Source organism: Chrysemys picta, chromosome 10 (genome assembly GCF_011386835.1).
Source record: "Chrysemys picta bellii isolate R12L10 chromosome 10, ASM1138683v2, whole genome shotgun sequence".
Lineage (NCBI taxonomy): Eukaryota > Metazoa > Chordata > Testudines > Emydidae > Chrysemys > Chrysemys picta.
The window spans coordinates 12,532,642-12,553,712 of NC_088800.1; the positions used below are offsets into that span (position 1 = coordinate 12,532,642).

General features: G+C 45.8%; 1 protein-coding gene across 6 annotated transcripts in view; it reads right to left on the bottom strand.

Annotated features, from left to right (window-relative positions):
* The window catches only part of SLCO3A1 (solute carrier organic anion transporter family member 3A1), a 219,635-nt gene that overhangs the window by 183,782 nt on the left and 14,782 nt on the right, over positions 1 to 21,071 (bottom strand). Inside the window, exon 1 of one of the 6 annotated variants that reach the window (XM_065559266.1) lies at positions 8,158 to 8,268. The exons of the other annotated variants lie outside the window; for them this stretch is intronic. The gene's annotated coding sequence lies outside the window, so the exon portion shown is untranslated. Of the gene's footprint in view, positions 1 to 8,157; positions 8,269 to 21,071 lie in introns of those variants that run through there. 6 annotated transcript variants of the gene reach the window in all.

Sequence of the window (21,071 nt, forward strand, 5' to 3'; positions counted from 1 at the left end):
GTGCACCCCCAAAAATTCCATCCTGAACCCGTGAAACTTTTCTGTAACAAGCTGCAATGAACTTTGGATTCTCCATCCAAAAAAAGTTGGAAAAAAGTTTCAGCTAGTTCTAATCTCTGCATCATGCACACCACATAGATGTATGCACATGGATGTGGGTGATACAAGCATGCTTCAAAAGTCTGGATAGCTCCACCCCTGCCTACATCTCTGCTTCTGCTACCTCATGTCCTACACACTTCCCAATCTTTAATTAGAAAAGGTTCAGAGAAGGGCAACTAAAATGATTAGGGTGTTGGAACGGGTCCCATATGAGGAGAGATTAAAGAGGCTAGGACTTTTCAGCTTGGAAAAGAGGAGACTAAAGGGGGATATGATAGACTAGTGTTTCCCAAAGTTGGGTCGCCGCTTGTGTAGAGAAAGCCCCTGGCGGGCTGGGCCGGTTTGTTTACCTGCCCCGTCCACAGGTCCGGCCGATCACAGCTTCCACTGGCCACGGTTCACTGCTCCAGCCCAATTGGAGCTGCTGGAAGCGGCGCGGGCCGAGGGACATGGGAGCCGCGATTGGCCAAACCTGCGGATGTGGCAGGTAAACAAACCGGCCCGGCCCGCCAGGCACTTTCCCTACCCAAGCGGCGTCCCAGGTTTGGGAAACATTGACCTGACCCATTCCATTCACCTTCCATCAGTCATCTTCATTCTACTTCCACCTGCTCATACTTGTGCCCAACCTTTAATATTGTCCTGTATCTCGAAGGATTTGATCCTGCAAGGGACTTAGTGCTCATGGGTTCAATGGGCCTCAGTAAGGACATTGGCACTTGGTACCCTGAAAGTATACCTTTAGGCCAGATTCTGCTCTCCATTATACCAGTGTAAACAAGATCAGAATCTGCTCATTTGTCTTCCTACTCATTTATGAACGAAACATCTAAGATGCTATGCCCATAATTAAAAGTAAAAAAACCTCTAGATCCATTATGTGCAAGCTTACATCCATGTAAGAGTAACTGCGGTTTACTCCCTCGGTTAACTTAGCCAGGAAAGCCCAATTATGTACTTTTTATAACAGAAGGGATTTACTCCTTACTTGATTCCAAGGGACTTTCGCATTCACAAGGATCTGTGCTGCTCAAGTCTGGTTCACCAGCTCCATAAAATATTCCTCAATGTTTAGAACCAGAGGGGAAAAAATCTCATATAATAAACAGTGACAAATTACTGAGACAAAAATCAATAATCACCTTAAAAAGTCAAAGCTAAAGCAACATTTCTTTTACTCCCATCACGAACACCAGTGGGGCTTTTGTTATGCAAGTTTTCAATCATACATGCTGGTTATCATTCCACTCTGCCCAGATCTATATATCTTGGCATCTTTGAGCCAACGTGACATTGCTTCTATAATCGGTTTATTTGATACTAATGTTCCGTGGGAACGCATGTCACATAAACCTGCTGTACAGTCTTGCACTGCTTTATTACTGCAAAATGAAACGCGGGCTAGAGGCGCTATGATGGAGTCAGACCTACAATGCACTGAAAATGAGTACAGGCAAGTCTCATCTTACGCTGGGGTTACGTTCCGCTGTCAGTGCGTAAAGCGAAAAATCGCGTATAGTCAAAATTACATTGAGTGTAATGGCGGGCGGAATCGCCCACACTACAAGTACAGTATTTAAATTGTTGTTTTTCCCTTTTGGTTTTGTTTTTGCCGACCCCACAAAGCTGAATTCGCACAGGTTAAATGCGCGTAAGATGAGACTCGCCTGTATCATATCATTCATATCTCCCGTGATCAAGTCATATTCCCTCCTCCCTCCCCACGAGTCTGAAGAGAAGTTCATTGTATTAATAACAGAGGATTATATATAGAAAACATATCGGCTTTATGCCTGGAGGGCATTTCTTTAAAGGCTTCTTTTTTAATGTAAAATACATTTTCTCAGAGACGTGGAAAGGGACTGGCCTTGAAGAGACATGTCTGCGGTGCTACAGGGTGTGAAATAATTGCCTGGTAACTATATCCCCAAAGGAGAAACAAAAGAGAACAGGTTCCTAGAGCCTCCATTACAGATCCATAGAGGTTCAGTGAATCTTAATCATCGTCATGGCAAATCCCAAAGGGATATCATCTCCTAGCAGATCAGGCACCATTACCAGAATCTACCGGTACCGGAATGGCCCTTTCACAAGGTTTCATTGGTCATTTTTGACTCCGCAGCAGAGAAACTCTTGGCCATTTCAGCTACAAGGACAATTGACCAGAGGATCACAGCTAGTGAGCTTCACTATAAGCAACCTCACAACATGAACGTACTGACCACAGAGGGCCAGAGCTGGGACTAGAACCCAGTACGTAGTCCTGACTCAGTCTCCCATTTTAACCACTAGAGTGCACTGAACTTCACTAGCAAAACAGATTTTTTTTTATTTTCAGAAATAAACAGGTATAAATCCTGACTGGGATCACCCCTCGGCGCCTGGGGTAACACTGCCCATCATCACTCTTTCAGTACCCTCACATTTGGGATGTGAGCCCAGTTGATTTTCTGGCCTGGAAAAACAAATCTACATGTTAAATCCACTATCATGGTCTGTGAGACTTATTGGTCTTTAATAATACAAATATGGTGAAGCCAAAGGCCATTTCAATTCTTGGTTATTGTTAAACATTTCATGTTCATTTGGCTGGATGTAAGTGGCACATTCACCTAGATAGCACTAGTAAAGTGCAGTGCTTAATACCTGATTGAAATGCACTAATGGAGTCCTGTGCAGACTGTTTATACTGGGGTGGCTACGACATCGGGGACTGACCTTTGCAGCAGTCCCTGATGAGAGGTTCCTATTGGCCCTAATATGGACTTTCCAATTTCTCTTGTGCTCAGTGTGCAATTGCGTGGAGTAGAATCAGGACGTCTTTAATTTGAACCAAGGCGTTGATTTACAAGTCAGTTCAGACAAGATGAAAAGTAGGTCTTAGCCACATGACCCAGACGTGAAACGGACAATAAGAGTCATGCAATAGGGTAGCGCTCTGCACTACAATATAGTTGACCCAGGTGAAATTCCAAATCCTGGGCTCTCACCTTTCATGGCAGCAGGGAACAGCATACCCACCTCATTAGCAACGACATTCCTTCTGGGTGGCTGGCAAGCTTTGAAATGAGACCACCCCATCCTCTTTAGTGGGAAGAACAATGGTTGTGATGTCAGGCCTAAAAGATTAGGGCTATAAAAAAGGGGTGAGTGGAAGGTGAACCTCAGGACTCTAGTAGGGTGACAGAAGAGCCTTGCCCAGGGGGTGAAGATACCTGTGCACCAAACAAAGCCCTGCCCCTCCCCTCCTTCCATGTGTTTGATCACTAGAGAGGCAGAATTCCCCATCTACATGATGTGTCTTCCCTACAGCAATTGGAAGTCTTTCCACCCACAATCTGCTTGATTTTACGCTTGCAAAGGAGGAGTTATGACACAACAACAACAAAATTACCACCGAAGAAGCCACAACCAGAGTCTTGCAGGGAAACATGCCACGCAGAGGCTTTAACATCGTTAGCCTAATTTATGGTCGAGAGACAAATCCAGGGCTACAGGCTGAGTCACAGTTACACCCACACTGCGGGCAAAGGTGAACGAGGCCAACAGAGCTGGTCATGGGAACTTCCCCAGCTCGCAGGCAGGAGCAGGGAACCAGGACAGAAGTGACACCCGCCGGCCGTTCTCAAGCAGCATTAATAAAGGTTTCGAAGAAAGCAGAGTTCAGGCCTCATGTTTGGAGGACAGTAGTGATTATACAAGGGCTACGTACTAAGAGGGGAAAACAGACAACATGGGGAGCAGGACCTATCTTCTCTGCTGCATAGGTTCTGACAATATCGCTGATGTTCAGTCCTGTTCCCGAAATATTTAAGCCAATTAGGCGAGCGGGGGAAAGGGAGAAGCCTTTTTTAAAATGGACCTAACAAGACAGCCAAGTGGCGTTGCTGACCCTTGTGACTCTATTGTAAGCCTCATGTTCTCTGGCATTTTTCTTAAAGCCTCAGCGTCTGGAATCAGGTTATTACCAGAGATTCTCAGCCTCCTTCCAAAGTGAGTTTGTAGCACTGGAGGTCTGGGGAAAAGCTTGAAAACATGACTCTTCTCCGTGAAGAGAAATCAGAAGAACAGCCTTTGAGGAACGTTCTTGTGATTTTTGAGCCACTCAGAACTTTGAGGACCCTGGCTCATCATTTTTAAATACCTGAGGTGGGCAATGACACACCAAATAGCCTAGTGACTTCATATCGAATGAACCTCATCTTTCCCTTGCCCTCTTTCTGCCATCTCTCGCTAAGACTGGGAGCCCCTTTACGTAGCTGCAAACGGCCATGAGTAGCCATGAGGCCATTTAGATAATAAACAATTGTTCAACATCTTGTGGTAAAAGCACTGGTAACAAGGGATAGGAGTTCAAGGCCCAGCTTTGTCAGAGGCTCACTGTGCCTCAGTTTCTCCCATTAAACGGAGACACTGATAGCCACCTCCATCACCAAAGAGTGCAATCTCAGCTCTGTAAGGTTTTAAGAGGGCTCACATACTGCAGCAAGCAGCCCTCTCAGGGGCTGTACTCAGAGGGTTGAATTTTGCCCCAGCAGGCTGCATGTGCCCTCTTAGGGGGGCAGTTTGTGCCATGTGCTGAGTGCCCCATGAGAGCTAAGAACACCCACCATGGTGTAGCTCTAGGGCCCTTGAAAGTTAAATATATTTAAGGGAGTTAAATTCTTTTCTCCTCTACTTACCTGCCAAGATCCAAATTCAAGGCTCTTGTGTTTCTGCTGCAACCACTGATGACATCTCAGCGGCAGGTATTTTGCTCCCCCACAGTGCTCAGAACTCAAGTCTTGGCAGGTGAAGGGGAAAAAAAAATAAAGCTTTCTACAAAACAAACCCGATCAGAGACTGACTCAGTACCCAGCTGGCTACTGCTGCCAATGCAAGCCCTAGCTTTGCTCTTTTCTCCTTGTACTGCCTTCGGATCGCTCAGTTTCTCCTGCTCCTCATATCGGGGACAGATAACACAGGCCAGGCAGTATCTGAGGGCAATAGCTGCAGCACATACAGCCTGAGTACTCCAGCTGCATAACAGGAGCCAGCCAACCCCAAGGTTATGTTCTACAGAGCTGCACAAATTCCAGTCCGAGATACTCTCTGAGCAAGGGAATGTGAAGGGACACAGCTGCATGCTGTGCATTAAGCTCGGCAAAACAGAGCCACAAATATCTCAGTAAAGAGGGGCACGCATACCCGGAGCCTGGAAGCTGATAGTGAGGTTACGTGGACGGTAGTCAAGAGACTCACAGACTAGAGCAGGGGTAGGCAACCTATGGCACGTGCGCCAAAGGCGGCATACAAGCTGATTTTCAGTGGCACTCACACTGCCCAGGTCCTGGCCGCTAGACCAGGGGGCTCTGCATTTTAATTTAATTGTAAATGATGCTTCGTAAACATTTTTAAAACCTTATTTACTTTACATACAACGATAGTTTAGTTATATATTATAGACTTATAGAAAGAGATCTTCTAAAAATGTTAAAAATGTATGACTGGCACACAAAACCTTAAATTAGAGTGAATAAATGAAGACTCGGCACACCACTTCTGAAAGGTTTCTGACCCCTGGACTAGAGGGATCACACTGGGTGTTGTTGGGGAGTTGATGTGACAACAGAATGAATGACTCAGCCCCTAAACCAACACAGAGAAAGCAGGAAGATGGGCATCTGCTAGATGTCAGTCTCTCCCGCAGAGCAGGGAAAACCAAATAGCTTTGATGCATGATAGGAGACTCTTTGCTCCATTCTATACCCGCCCCCCTTGACTTCCCTTGTCTTCTCCATGTCCCTCTTGCCTTTAAGCCTTTCCTCTCAGCTCCATCCCCCCTACTAGCTCGTCACTCCTTCAGTCTCTTTCTTTTTATCTGCATCCTCAGTTCTTCACTCTTCCTTTTAAACAAAGGACCCTGTGGAGCTAGTTCTCCTTCCTAGAACACAATGAGCACTTCCAAAGGTTCCGCCTAGTCAGAGGGATAGCCCTGATACAATTTAATGGCCACCGTCCTTATGTTTAGGCCTTAAAGCTGCTAGAATCCGATAAGTCAGGTGCTCTTGATTTTAAGTAGGGTTACATTTTTCAAAAGCACTTCAGAGACTTAGGCTCCAAAGTCCCATTTTCAAAAGTGACTTAAGCACTTCGAATGAAGTCACTGTTGAAAATAGGACTTCGGTGCTTTTGAAAACCTAACCCTAGATCTCTTTGTAAAAGCTACCACTCTGCCACTGAATGAGTAAGGCAGCCCCCAATGATCACAGCTTATGAAAGATTTGAAAAGCAAAAAGCTAGATCCTCAGGCCGACCTGCTTTCTGCACAGTGCACCTGGGGTGAAAGTCACACGGGTAGTTTTCCTCCCCCAATCATGGGGACAGCTGAGCACTAGCTGAAACAGCAACCACAACCTCCCACATCCCTGGCATGACACCCCCTTCCCACCTCTCCTCCCCGCAGTGTCTCCAACACTGGGCTGTGTGACAGGAGCAGGCACCATAGGGCTGGCTATCCCAATTCTACAGCCCCCAGAGATTCCTTTCTTCAAGGTTAGGGAAGCTCCCCATCCCTCCCCCCCACCTCCCATGGGACAGCCCAGAGAGTCTAAAAGTTTTAACTGAGGTTAGCGTTCTATCCTAGAGCTGTGCTGAGATTTCCACTGGTGCCCAGACAATGGCGCTAAGTCAGTCCCGGTAGTTAGCGCCCCTCTCTCTCAATGCACACTTCCAGCCACAGACTACATTTCAAACTAATATATAAAAGTGGCTTTACACTGCATTTGTAGGTATCACTAAACAGTGGATCCTTCCTTTGGATAGGGCCCTGTGCCTACACTCACAGCCCCTCTGTTCCATCACAACTAATAGGCTTTTTTTTTTCCCTTTTGGAAGTAGAGTGACAAATCACAATATTGACCATATTACAGAAATGCAAAAAAAACAACTAAGTACCATGAGACACAGTTTGTAATTGTGTGGAGCACATGCCAGGGTTTGGTCCATATAAAATAGTGTGATCATCCCAAACCTGCACCAGTGAAGATTTTACAGCGTCAGATAATGGTTGGTGGCTGTGAGAACCTCACACATTAATATATTTATCTTCTCAACACCCATGCTATTATCCCTGTTTACATATGGCGAACCGAGGCAAAGAGAGATTAACAACAAGGAGTCTGGTGGCACCTTAAAGACTAACAGATTTATTTGGGCATAAGCTTTCGTGGGTAAAAACCTCACTTCTTCAGATCCATCTTCAGATCCATCTGAAGAAGTGAGGTTTTTACCCACAAAAGCTTATGCCCAAATAAATCTGTTAGTCTTTAAGGTGCCACCAGACTCCTTGTTGTTTCTGTAGATACAGTCTAACATGGCTACCACCTGATACTTGATACCAAAGAGAGATTAAGTGACTCACTCAAGGTCACACAGGAAGCTTGAAACAGAGCCAGAAATTGAACTCAGATCTCAGATCCCAGGTCAGTACCTTAACCACTAGACCAGGCACCCGTTCTTTGTTCCTTAACCACTGGTACCATGAGACATACAAGGGTGCCTGCTCCCATGACTGCCAGGTGTCGCATCTGCTCGAATGCCAATGAAAGCTGATTTCTCTGGGCATGGAAATTAAAGGCTTGACTCATGAAGGGAGACCGTTTGGATGTGACAGCTCCAGAGAGCACAATGCAGAGCGAGACTCCGGCTTTAAAACACTACCAAGTGCAGCAGGAATGTTGAGCAGTCACTGCCAAAACGTCACTATCAACATTTTCTGCATAGTGAGTACCGGCTTAAAGCAAACAAGTTACTGTTTCCCCATCATTTAATCTCTCTCAGTTGTGTGGGTGGGGTGGGTGGGAGGGGTAAGGATCAGGGGGAAGGCTAGGGAAACACGTGATGACTCTGTCCTGGATATATTCCATGAATGTAATTTTTTGTGATGTCGTTTGGATACAAAGAGTTCCAAGTGTAATCAGGACGCTGGGAACCAAATCGAAAAAATGTCTGAATCTATACACTACAAGCCACTGAAAAAAGGAGAAAGCAGAGGTCATTTAGTTTTCAACTTACATTTCCAGTACCTTGGAGTTTTGTTTAGATTTATTCAGAAGCACACTTTGCAACATCACAATGATGACACGCCATGAAAAACTGGATAGCATCCTTGGCCAAATTCTCCCCTGGTGTAAAGAAGCAAAATTCCATCAGTGACATTGAAGCGGTGCCCATTTACAACAGGAGAGAATTTGGTCCTCTGTTCAGAGCCCATTTTCTTCAGCTAATAGCAATCCTTTGCCCATCTCGATCGCCACCTGTTCAAGGATCCCAAAGTGCTTGCAAACGTTAATTCAGCCTCCCAGCTCAACACTCCCAGGAAACAGTCATTTTTACCGATGGGGAAACCGAGGCACAGAGTGGGAAATAGCTTGCCATAGGTCCACAGGAAACCTATGGCAGAGCTGGGAATACAACCCCCAACTCCCATCCCTGTGCCAAACCCACAAGCTCCACCTCCAATGTGTGCTATTTTCTATATTTTTATATTATATAATTCCCAGTGTTTTTGGTAAGTAGGAATAAATACATGAAGATCAGCATTTCCCATTGGCTCCAAGTGCTCATTATACACCTGGATCCTTCATGATGGTGATGCTTTGATGATGTAACAGGGGGACAGACAGCAGGAGCAGATGAATCCTGCCATGAGTGCACAGGACTGGACTAGATGACCTCTAGAGGTCCTTTCCAGTCCTACGATTCTATGAAAACACGGGTGAGAGCATGCCTCCACTTGCCAATGCAAAGTGCTCAAAAGTCACAAGACTGGCTTTACAACCATGCGGTTTAAAAATATTTTTAAAAATTGGGAATTTTATTTGCTTTCTGGTGTCTGAGTCTTTAGGGGCCACTCAATTCTTATTTTCAAGCTTTTCTCCACCACCATGAGGGAGAGAAATTGACTTAAAAAAAAAGCTGAGATTCTCACGTAGTCACAGGAGTCCAGGAGCTGGGGCTTAAAATAAAAACACCAAAAAGTTATGAGATTCACGATGCGTCACAAAGAGAGGCCAACACTTTCAGTAGTTTCCTGAAATCCTTCCATCAGGAGTAAGGTTTGCCTCCTGCCTGCTGAAATCCCCAAAGATCTGTGGGTATACACACAGGACTAACCACAAAGAAGCCAGACGTCCCCAGACCCACTGTGGCTTCCTCTAGGTTCCTGGAAATGCAGTTCCAATGGAGCCACATTACCAGGATTTCCCCTACCTGCCATAGCACCATTGTAAAAGGATTCCCCAAGCACAGAGTGGCCCCATTGGGAAGTTAACCACCACCCTCCTGCCTCCCTTTCAATCTCTCCCCATGTACAAATCCCCAGATCTGAAGAGAGCACATACGGTCCAAAGTCTGAAGACTGGGGGTGGGGAAAGGGGAAGCCCAGATGCAGCTGATCCACAGACCCCTCCACTCCATCCCAGCCAACAGAGGAACACTACACACACACACACACACACACACACCTACCTACTGGACATTATCTTGCCCCTGGATTCTGTTTTGGAGATAAATTCCTACTGAAAGAAACAGACAAACATGACACACATTTACACTGTGGTAGCCCCAGTCATGGATCAAGGCTCTATTGTGCTAGGCGCTGTACAAACAAACACAGAGATGGGCCACACCCCCAAAGAGCTTACAATTTAAGTTTTAAAAACATGACGCAAGCATAAGTCTTCCTAGAGATCGTGTCCACGGTTTCCCAGGAGCTACCATTACTGTAAGAGACTAGAGATCTATTTAAATGATAGATGGCAACATAAAAATACCCGCAGAAGCTTAGCCAGGTTAGAACTAAGTTGATTGTTCCAAAATCAATCAATCAGTCAATCAATCAAATCAATACTGCCTCAGCTCTCAGAGCCGAAATCATAAAATTAAAAAGCAACAGAGGGTCCTGTGGCACCTTTGAGACTAACAGAAGTATTGGGAGCATAAGCTTTCGTGGGTAAGAACCTCACTGTTCTTACCCACGAAAGCTTATGCTCCCAATACTTTGGTTAGTCTCAAAGGTGCCACAGGACCCTCTGTTGCTTTTTACAGATTCAGACTAACACGGCTACCCCTCTGATACTTTACATAAAATTAAAGTAATTCCACAAGACAAAGACTAGACATTTGAAATGCTCTCCTCCCTAGCAGTGAGATAGCCCTGGCTCCCACCAACACAACGCTCCTAGGTGTATAGAATGACACCCTGCAGCAGGCCCTTGGCAACAAAGTCACTCATGGAAGAAAACATACCAGAGTTCTGCGATCGGGCTCCAGAACGCTAAAGATTTTATCCCAACAAACCAGCTCAAGTTTCAAATTGCAATCGAATAGCCAAGGCCACACGCTCAGCAAAACAGCATGCAAGCGCCCCAGAGGCTGAAGTGCGCTATCCTAAAGCAGCCAGCAGTAACTCCCACCAAACAGGTTTATGGAAACTGATCTGTTTGCAGAGGGACGCATGAACATCCACCAGGCAAATAAGCCATTGGCTGTGGATGAGTTTGCCTGGCTGTACAGGCGAGGTTACAGCACATTTCATTGGCTCAGTTCTTGCTTTCAAGCACATTGTAGTGGTGGACTTGACTCCCAGTCCCTTATAGGAAGGGATTAGAGTAACCATGGGCAAACTGTCCAGAATGGCTGGTTCCCCACTCTAGGGAGGTCTCTAAATCTAGTCTCCCAGCAAAGGACTTCAAACAGAAAAGAGAAAAACTAAGCTAGCACTGGGATTCCAATGCTCAAACTAGCAATAGGGCATTCGATACAACACCACTTTGAGGACAGAAGTGGAGCATAGGACGGGATCATTGCCCTCCAACCCCAGAGCTGGAGGAACCAAAACCACCAGCAGATTCCCTGAAGACGCATTGCTGAAGAGGGTGCTCCACGCTTGTCAGGATTAAGCCAGTGCCCAGGATCTATTTTGTGAAGTACAGTATCTTCTGAACTGGCTGATATTGCTTCAGCTAATGCTACTGCCCTTAGGGAACAGCGACCAAAGATATGTTTGACTCCCCCTTTAAGACAAGGCTTCCCTTCTACTCAAGCTACCAGCGCTCAGCTGCACTAACTTCAGACATAAGAGCTTGCATTATAACCAGCAATATGCTGCAGGAAACACAGAGCACGTCTCCCATGAAGAGGCTGAAAGGCCTCTTTGTAATTAAGTTGCCCTTAGTACTGTCTGTCCAACAAGGCACAAAAAGAAAAAACACAGGCTTCTCTCTGCTGGCACTAGAAGCCCAAATAAATGTTGTCCTTCTAAATGCCACATGAAGAATCTATACTGCTGAAGACTTTATAAGAGCGTGTATTCCTTCTATGCACTTTATGTATATAGTATTTTTCATTTATATAGTGCTGCTCACGCCAATGAATCTCAAGTTTTATATCAGGGATCGGCAACCTTTGGCCCGCGGCCTGCCAGGGAAAGCCGCTTGTGGGCCGGGATGGTTTGTTTACCTGCAGCGTCTGCAGTTTCAGCCGATCGCGGCTCCCACTGGGCGCAGTTCGCCTTCCAAGGCCAATGGGGGCTGCGGGAAGGTGTGGCCAGCACATCCCTCAGCCCGCACCACTTCCTGCAGCCCCCACTGGCCTGGCACAGTGAACCGCAGCCAGTAGGACATGCGATCAGCCAAACCTGCAGACGCTGCAGGTAAACAAACTGTCCTGGCCCACCAGCGGCTTTCCCTGGCAGACCAAAGATTGCCGATCCCTGTTTTATATGCACACAAAATGATTCGAGATCACTTTACATTTAAGTTACATCCACACAAATGGTTTCGCCCACCACTGAAATGCACCTCTCACTTGGGTGGAACCTGGAAGCATCAAACAGCAATACTAGTACTACACAACAGTTTTGGTCAAAGTGAAAAGTAAATATATCTTCACACTTAAAGAAAACCATGAATATGGCACAAAAGTGACTGGAAAAGTTCAATGAGTATTAAAAGTACATCAAGGTGTTTTTCATAATTTTCCAAATTGTTTTCTGTTACTCACCTTTTATAACTCCTCTTTGAAACCTTAAAACTGATGTTGGTCCTGCTTTGAGCAGGGGGTTGGACTAGATGACCTCCTGAGGTCTCTTCCAATCCTAATATACTAGGATTCTATTAATCTTTGCATTCTGAATGCTCCCCATTACATATGTGAATGCACACACAAATGGGTTTGTTGTTGTTATGTTGCTGGTAAGGGCTAGACCACACACACACGTTTCTTATTGTAGCATTGCTTGTGGATGCAAGGCTGAACAGTTTGCAGCGATTTTTGTTTATTGTTTTAATATAGGGTCTCATGATAGTTTGGCTGCACACAGGTTTGTTATTGTAGAGTTGCTCATGAATGCTGGGCTGAACAATTTGGTTTGTTATTATAGGGTCTCAATCACTAGGCTGCACAGACACATTTGTTATTGTAGAAATGCTCCGGAATAGTGCTAGGCAAAGATTTTTGGGGGGCGGGGGAATTTTCACTGAAAAAAAAATGCAGATTCAGGTTGACTAACGCATTTTGAAAGCTCGTCAGGTTTGCCGAATTGCTTTGATCCAGGGGTCAGCAACGTTTGGCACGCAGCTCGCCAGGGTAAGCACCCTGGCAGGCCGGGCCAGTTTATTTACCTGCTGACACAGCAGGTTCGGCCGCGGTTCGCCGTCCCGGGCCAATGGGGGCGTTGAGAAGCGGCGCGGGCAAGGGATGTGCTGGCCGCAGCTTCTCGCCACCCCCATTGGCCCAGGACGGCGAACCGCGGCCAGTGGGGGGCCGCGATCGGCCGAACCTGCCGCGTCAGCAGGTAAATAAAACTGGCCCGGCCCGCCAGGGTGCTTACCCTGGCGAGCCGCGTGCCAAACGTTGCCGACCCCTGCTTTGATCAAAGCAAATAAACGAGATCTGAATAAAATCCTTTCTAATTTTGGATTCCAAACAATTTTTGTTTCAAATTATATTTCAATTTTATTTTTTAAAATTTAAAGGCCACTTAAAAAAGTATCAGTTATTCGCACAGCTTTCCTTGTGAAAGCTGGTTTGTTACTGTAGGGAGTCCATGAGCTTTGGGCAGAGCGCACTCTGATGCTGTAGCGTCATGCACAACGGCTGGCCTTATAAGAAAAAGGAGCAGATGAAAAAACCCTCAAAATAAGATGACACAATATTTGCGAACAGATACAAGAAATACAAAGTAAGCTGACATTATTGCCTGCTAATCGCAGAGTATCCCTTTAAAAGAATGGAAAAATGCAGAGCGTGACATTCCTTTTGCATTTTGCCCTGTTCGCCCAAATATGCCATACTCTGAACTTAAGCAGCAGTGAGAATTCTTCCTGGTGCTGTACTGAGGCCAAAGTTGCCACAGTCTTCAGGACTTCTGTCTGAGTCAAGACTGCACAATTCGGCCCTAACTCCTCTGTAATAATGACACTCAGCAATATACTAGTCCTCTGTTAATCCCATGCCAATTTATAGTCTCTGGGTGAGGGGCCAGAGTGGGTAGAAGTAGCAGCTAATTCACATCCTCCCTTTCAAAAAGGCATTTGCAGCACTTTTCCTGTTGCAGCTCAATGAAAAACACATTCATTGTTTAACACGATGGCTGTGAACCTGTGTGGTAGAGTATTTTCTCATTCCATTGTTCCCTCACAGAATGGAAGTAATAAAGCAAATCTGCAGCTACATGAAATTTAGGGCCCTGTCCTGATCTTTAACACAGAAATGTGTATCCATCAGCTTGTCACAATGAATCTAGGCATCCTATGAAGCATTTTCTGCCCACCCAGCATGTAGGGGCTCATAGGCATCTGAGTGTTTGAGCCTCACCAGATCTAATGTAGACTCCAAATGCATTCAAGGGGGAAAATATTTCCATTTCTGCTTATGGGAATTCACATACAAATTCATCTGTTTCAGAGCGCACATGACACCAGGCCACAGTTGAACCTAGGTGCCAAGTGACTGTGCCACATGGTTTCAGAGACAGTGAAGAAACTGAATAACCCCATGTGAAGTGAGACTCCCATACTTTAGATGCCAGTGAGGGGGTGGGAGAAGGGAGAATAGATTCAGGTTTCCAAAAAGAGATAGCTTAGGATGTGAAATAAATAGGACTGCCAACTTTCTAATCGCAGGAAAACTGAACACCCTTGCCCCACCTCTTCCCTGAGCCCCGACCCCCCCACTCACTCCATCCCCCCTCCCTCCGTCACGCGCTCTCCCTCACCCTCACTCATTTTCACCGGGCTGGGGCAGGGGCTTGGGGTGCAGGAGGGGGGAGGGCTTCTGCTGGGGGGGGGGGGAGTGGACTCCAGGCTGGGGCCAGAAATGAGGGGTTCAGGGTGCAGGAGGGGGCTCCGGGCTGGGGCAGGTGGTTGGGGTGCAGGGAGGGGTGAGAGCTCTGGCTCGAGATGCAGGTTCTGGGGTGGGACTGAAAACTGGACACCTGGCAACCCTAGAAACACAGAAAAACAGAACTGTGAAAGTTAAAACCCAAACACCCATCTTTTGATCAAATACCGTAGTACAGTGGTGGGCAATCTGCAGCCCGTGAGCCGCACACGGCCCATCAGGGTAATTGGCTGGCGGGCCACGAGACAGTTTGTTTACACTGACCATCTGCAGGCACGGCCGCCCACAGCTCCCAGTGGCCGCGGTTCGCTGGTCCTGGCCAATGGGAGCTACAGGAAGCGGTGCGGGTCACTGAGACGTGCTGGCCGCCACTTCCCGCAGCTCTCATTGGTCAGGAACAGCGAACTGCGGGCACTGGGAGCTGTAGGCAGCTGTGCCAATGTAAACAAACCGTCTCACAGGCCACCACTACTGTAGTATAACATGTTATTTCAAGAATTCACTCACAGAGAATTAAAATAGAACAAATCACCACTCATGCCTGTATCTAGGCCTGGCACGTTTTTTTTTTTTTAATTTCAACTGACATTGATATTTGTATAATTTTTCCACATTTGTGGGAAATTATAGGCGGGGGTCAGACATTCAGGGAATCAGACAATTTAATGACAGACGTTGCGATTCAGACAGTTAAAACTTTATAACCAAACACAAAACTGTCAACATCGCAAGCCAAAATATACACAGTAAATTATCCTGAGAAAGGCTGAAATCAAACTAAGAAGCTCTCAAACAGCATTGTTTTGCCTATCTGAAATGTCGATTATCGATGTTTATCAGTTTGTGTGGGTACGGTGAAATCAATGTTTACTGACATTTATTGATAAAAATCTAATCCTCCCAAGCCTAATGATATGCGACCATTATATGCCAAATCTAGAATTAAACGGGAAAACACTTCAAGTACTTTAGGCACAAAATCCAGCCTATTGGACATTACTTTAAAATGTATTTTTGTTCTGTATTTGTACTGTGCTTAGTACAATAGGATCCTGATCCAAAACTGGAGCTGCCAGTCACTACAAATAACTATATATAATCTTCAAAGTACCATGCTCCATATATACAGAGTGGGTGTCAATTTTATTTTGGCCCAAGTTTATTTTAAATGCCAACTAAAAACTATTTCTACAATTCCCCCCCCCCCCCCCAAATTTTGATAAAAACAGCCTGGTCTGTTTGTTTTTACAAAAATCCCTCCCATTCCCTATGACAGTGTTTCCCAAACTTGGGACGCCGCTAGTGTAGGGAAAGCCCCTGACGGGCCAGGCCGGTTTGTTTATCTGCCGTGTCCGCAGGTCCGGCCGATCGCAGCTCCCACTGGCCGTGGTTCGCTGCTCCAGGCCAATGGGAGCTGCTGGAAGTGGCGGCCAGTACGTCCCTCGGCCTGCGTCGCTTCCAGCAGCTCCCATTGGCCTGGAGCAGTGAACGCGGCAGGTAAACAAACCATCCCGGGCCTTTTCTTACACAAGGGGCCTCCCAAGTTTGGGAAACACTGCCCTATAGTATCAAAAACAAACATTGACACACCAACCACCCGCCGCCCCCACCCCCCGCCAGCGCGGCAGGGGAGGGCGCCGAGCAATCCCTGACCGGCCAGAGCGCCGGGAGCAGGGCGGGGAGCCCGACCAGGGCTCTCCGCTCTCCCCGGCGGCCAGAGCGCCGGGGGAAGGCGGAGAGCCCCCGGTGGCCAGAGCGTCGGGAGGAGGGCGGAGAGCCCAGCCGGGGCTCTCCACTCTCCCCGGCGGCCCGAGCGCCGGGAGCCCGACCGGGGCTCTCCGCTCTCCCCAGCGGCCAGAGCCCGACCGGGGCTCTCCGCTCTCCCCAGCGGCCAGAGCGCCGGGAGCAGGGCGGGGAGCCCCCGGCGGCCGGAGCGCCGTGGGGAGAGCGGCGAGCCCAGTCGCGGCCCCGCTCTCAGGCAGGAGCGCCCCGCCGCGCCGCCCCCCTCCAGGCGCCGCCCCAAGCACATGCTTGGTGGGCTGGTGCCGGCCCTGACACCAACCACCTGAAAGTGAAACTGACTTAATTACTTCATACACTACTGTGATTGGTGTAGTATAAGGACCTCGAAAGAAGAAGAGTTATTCAAGCACTTTCATAAAGTGACTGAACTTTTTAATAAACACCATAGAGTGACAGTAAACTGGCTGTTTTACATTTTTCCACTTCCAGTAAGCTCAGGTGCTATTAGTAACATAAGTGAAGAATTAAGATTGTTTTTATGATGTAAGGGCTTTCCAATGACATTTAAATCATTCTTTTTTTTTAAAAATCTCCAAAAATTCTATTGTCAAGGGGAGGATTGTGGAGAAAGTAACTCATTATGTAGGACCTAAACAAATACAAAGTTCTATGCTCCCATAGCTGTTAGCTAAGGCCTGGTCTACACTTAAAACTTAGGTTGATAGACCTATTGTGCTGAGTAAAAAAAAAATCGTGCCCTCGAGTGTCATCGCTGTGCCAACCCAGCCCTCTGTGTAGACACAGCTAGGTCGACAGAAAAATGCTTCCATCAACCTAGTTACTGCTGCTCAGAGAGGTGGCGTTCCTACCGTGACAGAAAAAATGCTAGTCTGCATCTGCACTGTGGGCATAGAGGCATAGCTTTCTATAGCAGTGTCCATAATGTAGAGATGACAGAAAAAAAGCCAGCCAACCAAACAAAAATACCATGCTGTTCTTACAGTGGTGCTGACATCCAGGAGGTTGATGCAGAAAACAAAAAATAAAGATGTGTTAATTTCAAGGTCAATTAGAAATGCAGGGAAATCAGATCTGTGATTGCCAAATGGGAAGGGACATCATCAGGGAAAACACATTTTGCTTTTCTGCTTCCTAAGCAGCAGGGAAGAAAAACAATACATACCCAAACAACTCTTGTCTCTTTAGTTACTGAGTTTCCCCTTTAATGCTGTAAGCAGTCATTTCGAATCCTTGATTATTTGAAGTGTGAGAGCCTAAGAGCCCCATTGTGCCAGATGCTCCACAAACCAAGCTAAAAGATAGTCCCTACCTCCAAACAGTTTAATTATTATATGTATAGCTCCACCAACATGCTAGGGTTTCAAGTGGGGCTTGGAAACAAACAAAAAAAAATTGTTGGCTACCGGACTCGGAAATCTGAATTCAGTTCCCACGTCTGCTACACACTTACTGTGTGACACTGGGAAAGTCATGTTTCTCATCCCTAAAACAGGAAGTATTATTGCACTCTTCTCCCCTCCTCTGTCTCTCTTGTCTATTTAGATTGTAAGGTCTTTGGGACAGGGATTTTCTCTTCCTTTGGGATTTTAGTTTGGACTTCCAGGCACTTCTACTGGTGGAGAGAAGTGCCAAAGACTCCATGAAATCCACTAGGCAATTTTCTGTTGCTATTGATTTTACATAGAAGGCACTCAGATATCATGATGGGCAGCAGTATAAAACCCAAGAGAGATCAATACTGTAATACAAATCGTCAGTATGAAGAGGAAGAATGGCTGATGGTTGTAGGGTGAATCAAACCAGGTCTCCTGGGTTCTATTTCTCAGTCTGCCACTGAGTTGTTATGAAACCTGGTAAGTCTAAAACATTTCAGTACTTCACAATTTTGTTGGTCCACCTAGACAACAAATAGTAGTTCTTAACTTCTTCAATCAAAGGCGTGTTTGGCGGAGAGGTAGAGTGCAAAGTACTGTCATGTAGTACGTATCGATTTCATACTATCGTATGGCTATCCATTGAAGTACCTGGCCATATCCTCATCTAGTGTTAACCTGAATTTGTTTGAAGTCAATGGAGCTACACCAGTTCACATTTGCTAAGAATCTGCCCCATTAAATACTATTTAAATTGTGCGTGGAATACGCTTATGTTTGCTAGTATGGAAGGACGGTTTGGAAGCAGGGTAAATACATAAATAAGAGAACAATTCTTCTTTCATACTGTACATACAGAACAACTCCAGCAAAGCAATGGAGTTCCTCTTGAACCTTTGATTCCTCGTGAACCTCTGAAACATGAAGTTGAGAGAAGAGAAAATCCCCCCCAGAAAGGATATTTGTCACCAAGTGACCAATTTGCATGGAAAGGGAAGATCACTTCTTTTTTTCCCTAACAGAGCAGAGGGACACTGCAGCCCAGGTGGCCCACCGTTCAGTGGTGCTAGAACTAGGGGTGCTACCGCACCCCCTGGCTTGAAGTAGTAATCACCACCACCAAATACATAGTTTCCATCAGCAGCACCCCCAGTATAAAAACTGTTCCAGCACTACTGCCATTAACGCAGAAGGGGCTAACAAGGCTAAACTCTCTTTACAGACTTAACACGAGAGACTCCTGCAATGCCACTCTTCTCACTTAAATTGCATTAAACTGCGCAAGCAAGGTCAGAACGAGACTCTTGGATCCAATTCATTCTGCTGTCCAATTCAAGGCCTCTTCAACCGCTAATTATGTTTATAATACTTCAGGCCATTAAAATACCCACAGATATGATTGGCCATTGCCATGCATATGTGAGGCAGAGAGATTTTGGAAGCTCAGGCTGGCCAAAGACAAGGAAAGCAGTAGAGGACTGTGGTCTTGTGATGGATCTTAGTACTTTTAAGCAGCTGATCATTCTTCCAGAGATCAAAAAGTACTACTTGTGCCCCTAAGGAAAACAGCAGCAGAAGCTACTGTTAAGCATTTCTCTACTTAAAAAAAAATTAATTCATGAAACTAATCAGCCCAAACGCCTGCTATAGGATCAGACATTTAATCCTTTACACATTTAATCAAAAACCATAATCAAAACATGCATTCTGCAAAAGACAAAGAACAGACACGTACTGTAGCATTCTTCATCTTTATAATGCTACCCATATAAATACTTCGCTATTAGCAGCAAGTAAAAGAAAGTCCCAAACCAAAATCCCAAATACGATCTCCCCCAAACTTTAGGGGTGTTCAAAATCCAAACCCAGATCTGGATCAGAATGTTGCAAATGATTTGCAGTGGTTTGGAATGCAAAAGCTTTACAATGGGTCAAACCCAAACTCCTGATCTAAACATCCCCAGGAATTTGAAGACGTTCAGCATCTTGGTCTGGATGGGTTGATCCCCATTTTGCAGTCACAGACCCTCTCCGGCCCCAAAATAAGAAACATCAGAAAGATCCTCGCACAGTAAGTAGCAATGTTATCAAACCAGCAGATTTTGTTCAGTGCCAGAATGACGTTCAACTGCAAAATGGACAATATTCTCTAATGGGAAAGGAGCACCAGAGACAGCTTTCCAGAAATAACACAGCCAGCAAAGATGTATTACAGAAAAATGAACCGTAAGCGACAACCAGACAATTCCTGGCAAGTTCCATCCCAACCAAAACATTTCTTTTCACTTTACGTTATTTTCAAAAATGCCCACGTGGCGAACAGATTAACTTTACAGCTAGTTCCTCAGCACTGCTAAGAAAGAGGTTTTAATGCAAATTCTCACTACAGGAAAATCATTACTTGAATCAAAAAGATGTGATAAACTAGCAGAAGAAAGCTTGCCTTGCGGTTAAGCCGTGGACTGGAGCTCTAGGTCCAGTTGCTTGCGCTGTCACAGTCTGACCTTGGATTAATCAGTTGGGCCCTGGTCCTGCAGTATTTAACTCAATGGAAGCTTTGTCACTGAGTTCAATGAGTGTAGGAGCAAGCTTCTGTGCCTCAGTTTCTCATCTGAAAAATTGGGATAATAGTTCCCTCCTCCCGTCCTTTTTAGTTGTCTTGTCTAGTTACATTGCAAGCCCTTTGGGGGCAGGGAATGCCTCTTACTATCTGTCTGTACTGCACCAAGCACCATGGGGCCTCAGCCGGGGCTTCGCAGTGCTACTGACATACTGCTAGTATACTCAAAATATTTCTAAGAAATGTCTAATGAAGGCCTAGATTCAGATCCTCCTCCCATGGGAGTTTTACCTTTGGGTTCCATTGGAGCATGACTGACGCACTGGAACATCTTTTTCATTTGTTAGTGACATATGGTAAAATAACTGCATAATTAGTACCATGTTTGCTACTCTTCGGTGTCTGTGTGGTTTGTTTGTTTTTTTAAACTGAAGCAAGCAAAAGATGTCAGAGCCAGCTGAGTTATGCTGGTCACTAAGAACTATACTCATGTAGCTAAGAGCAGAGTCTGGTTGAGGGGCTTTTTGATTGTGTTTACCGCCGCTGGAATCATTTTGAGGATTATTTCTTCTTGAATTCGGTATTTAAAAAGCTTTGTAACATAATTCTGGATAAAAAAAAAATGAGAACAGGCTGAGTATTGCCTCAGATACCAAATGCAAGCACATTCCAATCTCATACAGACCTAAAGCACACTCCGTTTTGCACATATATTAAGGGGGCCTGTTGCCAGCTCCAACTAATATTTATTGCACGGTAAAGCTCTGCAGAGGGATTTGAGTACAGTCCTCTAAAGTTTTCTTTCAGGAAACTAAAAAAAAAACAACCAGTTTTGCATTCATTTCCATGTGAGCTCCAACATACTAACAGGTTCCAACAGTTATTTT